Source organism: Helianthus annuus, chromosome 4 (assembly GCF_002127325.2).
Source record: "Helianthus annuus cultivar XRQ/B chromosome 4, HanXRQr2.0-SUNRISE, whole genome shotgun sequence".
In the NCBI taxonomy this organism is placed as follows: Eukaryota; Viridiplantae; Streptophyta; class Magnoliopsida; order Asterales; family Asteraceae; genus Helianthus; species Helianthus annuus.
In genome coordinates, this window is record NC_035436.2 from 28,339,860 (window position 1) to 28,350,223 (window position 10,364).

The 10,364-nt window shown below is 29.7% G+C and overlaps 1 non-coding gene across 1 annotated transcript; it reads right to left on the reverse strand.

Moving 5' to 3' along the window:
- Positions 1-148: 148 nt before the first annotated feature.
- On the reverse strand, positions 149-230 carry TRNAS-GCU. Its single transcript has one exon. It is a non-coding gene; the product is annotated as a tRNA-Ser (tRNA).
- Positions 231-10,364: the final 10,134 nt, after the last annotated feature.

The window sequence follows — 10,364 nt, forward strand, 5'->3', positions numbered from 1 at the left end:
ATAACTATGATAATTTAATGCATTTTGAACATTTCAAATGACTTCGAAGTTTCAACCCCATTGACCCATTAGAACCGACAAGAATAAAATGAACAGTCAAGACTTTGCCAAACATTGAAATAAAAAATATTTATATTTAAAAAGCAATCGACGCCTGAGAGATTAGAACTCTCGCGGGGAAACCCCATGTACTTAGCAGGCACACGCCTTAACCACTCGGCCAAAGCGTCTTTGTTGTCAGTTATAAATAGTCTATATATTAATTTACTGACTTTGTGTTGGTAACCTTTGTTCCTGCTGTCTATTAGTGTACCATAAAGCACAAGCCCTAACATGTTGCAATTATTAACATTAGGGAGGAAACCATACGGACAGTAGCCGTGTACATGACTAAAGCAATATGGATCGCGACATTACGTATACAACACATTAACCTTGAACGAAAGTGCTTGCATTTTTGTGTAGAAGTAAAAGTTAAAGCGCCTTCGAAAGTTAAAGCGCCTTCGAATTCAATATACACGTGCCCTATAAACCCCAAATACTAAAATATGAGGCATGGAAATCAAAACCAAGTGAGAAACTATTGAGTTGAGATTATTAAAATGTTACTGAAATCTTGATTCTCTGCTAATTAACTTCGTTAGGAAATGTACTACATCAGCCCATCGAAAACTAAAACAAAGCTTCTATACATCCTAAACGGAACTTGAGCCATTAATATATACGAAAAGGTAGCAGGTTGCTCTTACAGAACTTCACTATTGAAGATATACAATTATACATCAACTTGTTTTTATTGAAGTTTCCAAGCTAAACGTGGAATTAAATTAAAAAATTGATAAATCTATATATATTTTAATTTTTTAATTATACATTTAAAACTTTGTCAGGTTTAGCCATGTTTGTCAGTTTGATTCAAAACAACTTTTTGTGTCATATTGTCCTTCATTTTTGGCATTTTTTATCATGAGTAAACTTCCGTTTTGCTCCCTGTGGTTTGATCACTTTAACGGTTTTGCTCCAAACCTTTAAAAATAGCCATTTTACTCCCTGATGTTTCGGTTTTTTTGCCAGTTTGCTCCCCGCCTCTAACTCCATCCAAATTGTTTGTTTTTCCATTTTGCTCCCCGCAGGGAGCAAACTGGCAACAAAACGAAAACATCAGGGAGTAAAATGACTATTTTTAAAGGTTTGGGGCAAAACCGTTAAAGTGACCAAACCACAGGGAGCAAAACAGAAGTTTACTCTTTTATCATTTTCATCCAAACGTCTAACTGGGTTAGAAAGTGTTGTTTCATTAGGTTTTTTTTTTTTAGATTTCACGTTCTTAAGTGAAGGTATTCATGCCTTTTGGCTTCTAAATATTTTATTATTAAAAAGACTCATCTTCTTCATTCTTTGTATATGACTAATAAACAATAGAATTACCCTTCTTTCTTCTTCACCTGCTTCTTCATGAATCCAGTCTTGGTTGAATGCAATTGTGGATCACAAACCCTAGAATTGCCCATCTTTCTTCGTCATCGATGTTGTTTTGTTTCACGATGAACTAAAACATCAAATTGTTTTAGTTTCGTAAATATTGTTATTTACATATTTATAGCAATTTCCACAAATAAGCTTCACGTAATTTCATTGATAAGTTTACATGATTTTTTTTAGTTAATTGCCAAAATCGTCCCTAAGGTTTGGGCATGTTTGACATTTTCGTCCAAAATTACACTTTTGTACCAAATTGCCCCCAACGTTTGTAACTTTTTGCCATTTTCATCCAAACCACTAACTTAGTTTATTTTTTATGTTAAGTTGAAGATATTTGGATGAAACGGACAAATATAAAACCACATGGACGATTTTGGCAATTTATTCGAACCCTTTTTAATTTCTTTTATTTAATTATTTTTGTTACATATATAATAAAAAAGAACATACATGGAGTTTTTAGAAAAAAAATTAATAATTTTGTCACATAATTTTTATAAATTTTCATCCAAATCATTAACTCAGTTTATTTTTCCTGTTAATGTGAATAATGTTTTAAATTTTATAAATTAAGACAAAAATTAATTTACATCTTCTTTATATAAATCACTACTATAAATAGAAAACTTCATTGGTGTGCAACACATAACAATCAATTACAACTTTTAGTATTTATCAGTTGTAGAGATAGAAAAAAATTGTAAAACGTTACATATTTTTTAAATGTGTTGAGCACCTAGGAAATATGTTGGTAGAAATAAAATATTTATTTAATTAAAATTATGAATATAACTAACTAATACTTATTCTGAGTGGCTTGAGTAAAAGAACTTTTGGTTCATAGCATTATAATTACAATTTGGTGGGTAATTTTAAGGTTTGATAACGATACGTTGTTTGATAGAATGGGGGGGGGGGGGAGGGCATTGGCTTCTGTTTTTACTTAGGAACAAATTTAAAAAAGTAGAAGATGAATTACAAACTTGGTATAGATGATAAGATTTTTTTTATTTGACCTTTTTTCAATAAGGTCACCAGCATTTTAGTTTTATAAAATTTAGAGGTTTAAGTAAATTTTATTTTTATAAAACTGATCTATATAAAAAATTAGCAATTAATTTCTGTCTTAGTTTATAAACATCCTTCACCTTAATAGAAAAATTAACTTAGGTAGTGGTTGGATGAAAAATTTATAAAAATTATGTGACAAAGCTATTATTTTTCCATATAAAAATTGCATGTATATATTTTTATTATATGTGTAACAAAATTAATTAAATAAAAGAAATTTAAAAGAGTTAGAGTAAATTGTCAAAAAAATTTTATTATATATGTAACAAAATTAATTAAATAAAAGAAATTTAAAAGAGTTTGAGTAAATTGTCAAAATCGTCCTTGTGGTTTTATATTTGCCAGTTTCATCCAAATATCCTCAAATTAACAGAAAAAATAAACTAAGTTAGTGGTTTGGATGAAAATGGCAAAAAGTTACAAACGTTAGGGGCAATTTGGTACAAAAGTGTCATTTTGAACGAAAATGGAAAACCTGCCCAAACCTCAGGGACAATTTTAGCAATTAACTTTTTTTTAATTTAGAATTCTGTAACCAAAAACTTTTTATCTACGTAACAACTTTTAATTTCAATAAGATTATATATTTATGAGCTTCTCATGGATCAATCTCAATTTATAAGTTTATACATACATATATATATATATATATATATATATATATATATAGAAATAAATACAGATTTCTTAAAATTTAAAGAAGAGTATAATATGGATTACACTCTAATAGACTACGAAGAAGAAGAGTTAACAAGTTTTAAAATAGAAGAAACTAACAAAACAATAGAACAAATTATAGATAGAAAATTTACAGAACTAAATATACAAGAAGAAGTAGACAATATGATAATAGAATGTATAACAGACCTAGGAATGACCTATGAAGAAAGCTATAAAAAAATTACAGGAATTCTATAATTTGCCATTAGTAGAAAGTATTTTACAAGGAAAAACAATGCTAGTAGATTTTTATAAACATGAACAAGCCTTTATGGTTATGAAAGAAGAATTACAAGGAAAAGGACCTAGAATGGAATGGAGTGGAGATTCTAGTAACGGAGCTTCACATGAAACCCTAGGAAGAGAACCTTGGACACAACCGTCAATAGATTACAGTCAAGAATCAACATTAAGAGAAAGAGGTAGCAGGTTACCAATAGGACAAACATTACAGTGGGAATATGTTGTTATCAGAACAACAAAAACCCCAACTATGGATAGATGAAGTATTAACATGGGAACAAACAGTAGTTAGAATGTGGGAAACAAATAAAAAAGATAGTATGGATATGTTTTCCTATCTAGAAACTACACTAGGACCAATAGCCCTAGGAATCTGGCAAAGTAAAAAAGCACAAGATTCAACAGAAATTAATAATTTAAAAGCTTTAGGAGACAATCCTTATAATTTCACATCACAAATCAGAACCCTTATTTTAGGAGTTTATCCAGCAAAAAATAATAGCGAGCTATTAGAAATCTAGAACAATTAAGCATAGCTGATATGAGATACATAAATGAATTTACATTAGATTTTACAAGATTGCTATCACAAACAGGAAAAGCAATGGATGATAATCTATGTGATAAATATTTTATTAAACTACCAGGAGATTTAGGAAAAAATATACATGAGTCATGGAAGACAATATATGGTGAAGACCACAATCTTGGAATAGGACCTAGAATAACTTATACATTTGGAATCTTAGAAGATAAATGTAAGGAAGTAGCTTTACAAGAACAATTAAAAAGAAATGCATATGCATTCTGTAAAACAGCAATATACACACCTCAAGCCTATGGTTTTTATGATAGAAAGAAAAAACATAAGAAAAAGTACTACTTATAACAAAAATTACAAATCAAATTATAACAAAAACAAATATGTTAGAAAACCTCAAACAAGAAGATGTAAATGTTTCATATGTGAAGAAGAACAACATTTAGCTAACAAATGTCCTAATAAAAATAAGAATATGGAAAGGGCTAGCTTAGTAGAACAGTTAGACGATTATGAAATAGAAGCTATTAAAACATATGAATCAGATAATGAGTCAGTCTATAGCATATACAGTGAAGACAAAAAGCCAATTACTAAAGTTACTTACACATACATGAATATAGAAGAATGTCAACATATTTGGGTACATCAATGAGGTAATAGTTATATAAAATGCTCTAATTGTGGATATTATCCTAGTATAGAAAAAAGGTCACAATGTAATATATGCTTTCAGGAAATATGTTGCATTTGTATAAAGAAATTACATAACATAGATATAGGTACTACATCAAAAACTATAGATACAAGTACCAACATAATTATAGAAAGATTAAACAAGTTAGAATTAGCAATTGAATTACACAGTCTAAAGTTAAGAGATATAGACAATAGAATTATAGAACTAGAAAGGAAGATAGGAGCTAAAATAACAGAAGAACTAAGTCAAATGTCTACAGAAGTGCCTGAAGAACAAGTATTTATACAGACTCAAGGATCTATAAATATGGTCAATATACAATGTCGCTTATGGCTTAATAATTATAGATTTTTAGACTTAACAGCATTAGTTGATACAGGATCTACTAAGAGTCTAGTATGACATAGTCTAGTACCAGAACAATACATAAGGAATTAAAATATAAAGTTGTAAGTAGAACAATTGAGAATAGATTAGTTGAAATAACACACTACTTAGAACCAGTAGGAATACAGTTTTTAGATTTTTCAAACAATTATAGCATAAAGTACGACATACCACAAGTGAATATAAACCCAGCATATATACAGTCAAAAGACTTTGTGCTAGGATTAAATTTTATATTTGCTTTAAATGGTTCTGTTACAGTGAATAGAAACTTTATTACACTCAGTAAACAAATCTATACAATAACAACAAGATATAATAATATATCAAAAATTGCATAGAAGCGTGGTGGTCAAGGAAGTTTAGAATTTTTAAGGCAACAAAAAAGAAGTAATCTAATAGAAAATGAAACTATAAAATTGTTAATAGACTTTTTAAGTCATGAAGTAGAAAAAGAAAAAGATATTACAAAAAGTATAAATCACCCTATGATCTTACACTTAGAAAAAATTGGTCTTATAGGTGAAGATATCACAAAATCACATATAGAATATGTAAATTTAAACTAAAAAATCTGGATATTACTATAAGAACTGCTAATGTAGAATATAGTCCCTTAGACAAAGTAGAATTTAAAAAACAAATACCCGAAATGATTAGCCAGGGACTAATTAAAAATCAGAAAGTCCTCACAGATCAGCAGCCTTTATAGTAAGAAACCATAGTGAAATAAAAATAGGTAAAGCAAGAATAGTATACAATTATAAAAGGCTAAACGATAATACAATAGATGATGGATATGATATTCCCAATAAAGACACTTTATTAAATCTTATACAGAAAAAGAAAGTTTTTTCAAAATTTGATTTAAAGTCAGGATATAATCAATTAAAACTTGAAGAAAGTTTTAAACCATGGACAACTTTTACATGCTCAGAAGGACAATTTGAATGGAATGTTCTTAGCTTTGGGCTAAAAAACACTCCTTCAATTTTTCAAAGATTTATGGATAGTATTTTCTTAAAATATGACTTTTGTTTAGTATATATTGATGATATACTTGTAGCAAGCCAAACAGTACAAGAACATGAAAAACATTTACAACAGGTGTTTGAAGAAATAAAAAAGAATGGGATAGTAGTTTCTAAACAGAAAATGAAATTATTTAAAAGAAAAATATATTTTCTAGGATTAGAAATAGGTAACGGAAAAATAGAATTACAATCACATATCTCTACAAAAATACTTGATTTCCCAGAAAAAATCGAAAACTTAAAACAAATACAAGCCTTTCTAGGACTGGTCAATTATGCAAGAAAATTTGTTCCAAATTTATCAAAGTTAGTAGGACCTTTATACAGTAAAACAACAAAAAACGGCCAAAGGTACTTTAATTCAGAAGATATAAAACTAGTTAAAGAAATTAAAATGGCAATTAAAAATATTAAACCACTAGAATTACCACTTGTTACAGATTACATAATTATTGAGACAGATGGATGCAAAGAAGGATGGGGAGCAGTTCTTCTCTGCAAACCAAATAAATATAGCCCTAAGCAAGAAGAGAAAATTTGTGCTTATGCAAGCGGTAATTTTCAAAACAAAACAAGTTGGATTAGTATCGATTTTGAAATACAGGCATTGATATATGCATTAGAAAAATTCAAACTTTTCCTTCACAATGAATTTACAGTAAGAACTGATTGTGAAGCTATTGTAAAATTTATAAAAAATGATCAAAGCAAAAAAGATAAATAGAACCCGATGGGTCAATTTACAAAATATCATTCAAGGAAGTGGATATCATATAAATTTTGAACATATTAAAGGAAAAAAATAATGGGATAGGTGATATGTTATCTCGTAATATTAACAGATTATTGCTTTTAGATGGACAGGAAAAAAGATAAAGGAAAGGCAATACTTGTACATCCTACACAGCCTACAAAATCCTCTCCAATGAAGACATCATCCGAAGAAGAAAAAACAGAGAAATTCATGAGCCAGTCAATCCAAGCAGCAAGAACACAGAATTTTAGAAAATTGCATGCAACACTGACAGATTTCAACAGTGTTACACAGTTTTACAACCCGAGTCAATCAAAGGCTACAAGTGTTCGTCCTCCAAAAAATAGACATTTTAGACAAAAGACAAGCTCTCAGTCACAGAATACACAAAATGCAGTCATTACCTTTGGAAATTATGCATTACAAAGATGTGATGATCCCAATACAAAGTTTCGTCCAATTATTGGAATGAAATTAATAGAAAAACAACAATGTTTACTAGATAACCTTTGGCATATTCAAACTATGCCTCAGGCCTCAACTTTTAAAGTCCAGGTGTTAAATGCATTAAGCATTTATTTTTATGAACAAAGTAGCAAAACACCTGAGAAACCACAAAAGCCTAAGTTTACCCATTATGTCATATTTCGAGGTACTAAAATTGGTATTTTTAATAAATGGGAAACTGTGGCTAAGCACATCCAATGCCCCAACCCAATTTACAAAGGCTTTACAGATTTTCAAAAGGCTATAGAAACAGCAAGAGAACATTTTGGGGTAAGTGGTTTTTACATAGAACCTGAAGAGGTTCAAACGTTTGCAGACATGGCAAAAATTAAGCCAGAACAAATAATTAAAAATCAAGAAGAGCTGATCATCGAGCTACAAGATCAGCTTGTACAACAAGGAAAAAATACACAGTCTGTACAAGAAAAGGTTGAAAATAGTCTGTTAAAACAAAAATTTAGTATTCTCGAAACAAAATATAAACAGGTTTTACAAAAACTTCAAGAAAAAGAAACAAACACAGTTTTAAACAGAAGCTATGATTCATTCAAAGCAAGAATGATTGATACACCATGGTAGGCATGCATTCAACAAGTTACAGACAAGTTTCCATAATTCAAAACCTTGGTTTCACAAAAAGTTTGCACAAAGTTCCCAATAATTCTGTACGAATTACAAAAACAGCTAGTAGATTTGGCATTTACAAAAGCTGTTGAAAAACAAGGTTTTAAAATTGTTGAAAGAATAGATCAATAAGGCAGAGGGACTGGATTGCTGTTAATCCAAATCCACTCACCTACAAAATTAACAGATGATCAAATCCTTCACTTTTACCATAATAGTATGATTGATTACATAGACATAAAAACAGATGTTAGAACAACAAATCTTTTAAACAAAATGGGTGAAAAGATGGTAATTATAGCAGGCAATATTGCTATCAGGGCATTATGTCCTACAATTTCGTGCAAGATATTCTCTTCTCTTCCATATACAGATGCTTATACATACATGCCAGCTAGGAAAAGGATCTTTATCAAGGATACTGATTATAAATACTCTTTAAGAGACAAATTTGTAAACTACAATATAGACTTTGGTAAGTTACCATGGTTAGAGGATAGGAGTAAAGAAAATACAGAAGCCTTACACAATTTTATCAAAACACATAAAAACCCTAGAAATTCCTAAGATTTTGCAATGGTTAGACTTTAAATTATCAGGTGAAGGGCATTATGTTCAGATTTACACATCCTCCAAATGGAGTATGTTACTACCATTTGTGGGAGAAGGAAAATCTCTTAAAATTGATCACATAATCGATTTGGAAGAAGACCAGGAGCCGGACTCAGACCCTGGAAGCCCACGGTCTATAGATTCAACACACAGAGATTTCTAAAAAGAAATAATGAAAGCATAAACCTCAAGAGAGAAATGATGAAAGCATGGACCTCAAGAGACAGGTGTACACAATATTTTCTAGATAACCATGATTGCAGCTGATAAAGAACACATTATTGTAGATAATGCCTATTGTCTTTTTATGTCTTTTATTTGTATCCGTTTATTTTTTGATATTAGAGCAGTATGTACAATGTTTCATTTGTAAGATAGCTTTTCTTTTTGCCTATATAAGGCATAGAATGCACTTGTAAGAAATCATCCCAGAATTCAATAGAAAATTCTTGCATTCTCAATCCTCCTTATGGCACACTAAAATTCTCTCCGTCACTCCTTAGTCTAACCTCCTAGCTCCTTAGTTTCGTTCATTGTTCTTCAAATTAAATGCCAAAAAAAGTCTTTTTTACCTTTTGTTACCCTTTGTTCAATCCGCTGTGCATTAATCTCAAGGTTTGCTCGAGCTTTTACCTTCACGTTCAGGATCCATTTTCTTGTACCTACTGCACGAAAATTTTTATTACCTTCCTTTTTTTACTTTTTACTGTAATATTTTTACTTTTTACTATTAATATATATATATATATATATATAGAGAGAGAGAGAGAGAGAGGTTTCTATAAAAAAGGTGTTTTGTGAGAAAGGTAAGAAAAAAATCTACACCATTAGATCTTTGATCTAATGGTAAAGATCTAATGGTTGAGATCATAATGGCAAAATTGTAAATAATGTTAACTATTAAACATATTAATTTTCTAGATTAAGGGTATATAGGTAAATTTAACATTTTTAAATTAAGAAACTAACATTAATGCACATGTAACTTCCTCCCGTCTTTTTTAAACGTCAATAACTTTTTATACATAATTTTTTTTAAAAAAAAATTACACCATAATAACGAGCGTTTTTTATCTTTAATCTGAGTGCCATATTGCTATACTTATATAGAGAAAAAAATATGTTTCGATCAGATGTTTAGTCCATGAATGGTGTTATATACTTACTGAATGGTGTTATATACTTGCTGAATGGTGTTATATACTTACTGAATGGTGTTATATACTTGCTGAATGGTGTTATATACTTAGTGAATGGTGTTATATACTTGCTGAATGATGTTATATACTTGTTGAATGGTGTTATATACTTGCTGAATGGTGTTATATGGTGTTTATAGAGATCTTTTAAAAAAATCCAATTCCTATAATTAAGGTGGCGATTATGGGAAGTTTTTAATTAATTGAATTAATGATAAAATTACTTGTTTACCCTTTTGAATTAATTTAAATTTAGGACACATGTCATCTCCACAATATTTCTCACATTTCTCACACTTTTAACCTTTTTTACAATGAGTGGGGATCCTACGGAAAGTGTGTTTTTCCTAGAAAGTCTAGGAAGCGATCTGGGCCATCCAATGGGTGTATTTAGTGGTTGAGATCATCTTGGTGCCATTTTGGTAATATGTGTTTCTTAAAAATAGGATTATTTAATTAATCAGGGGTAGATATGTCATTTAGCTTGTTT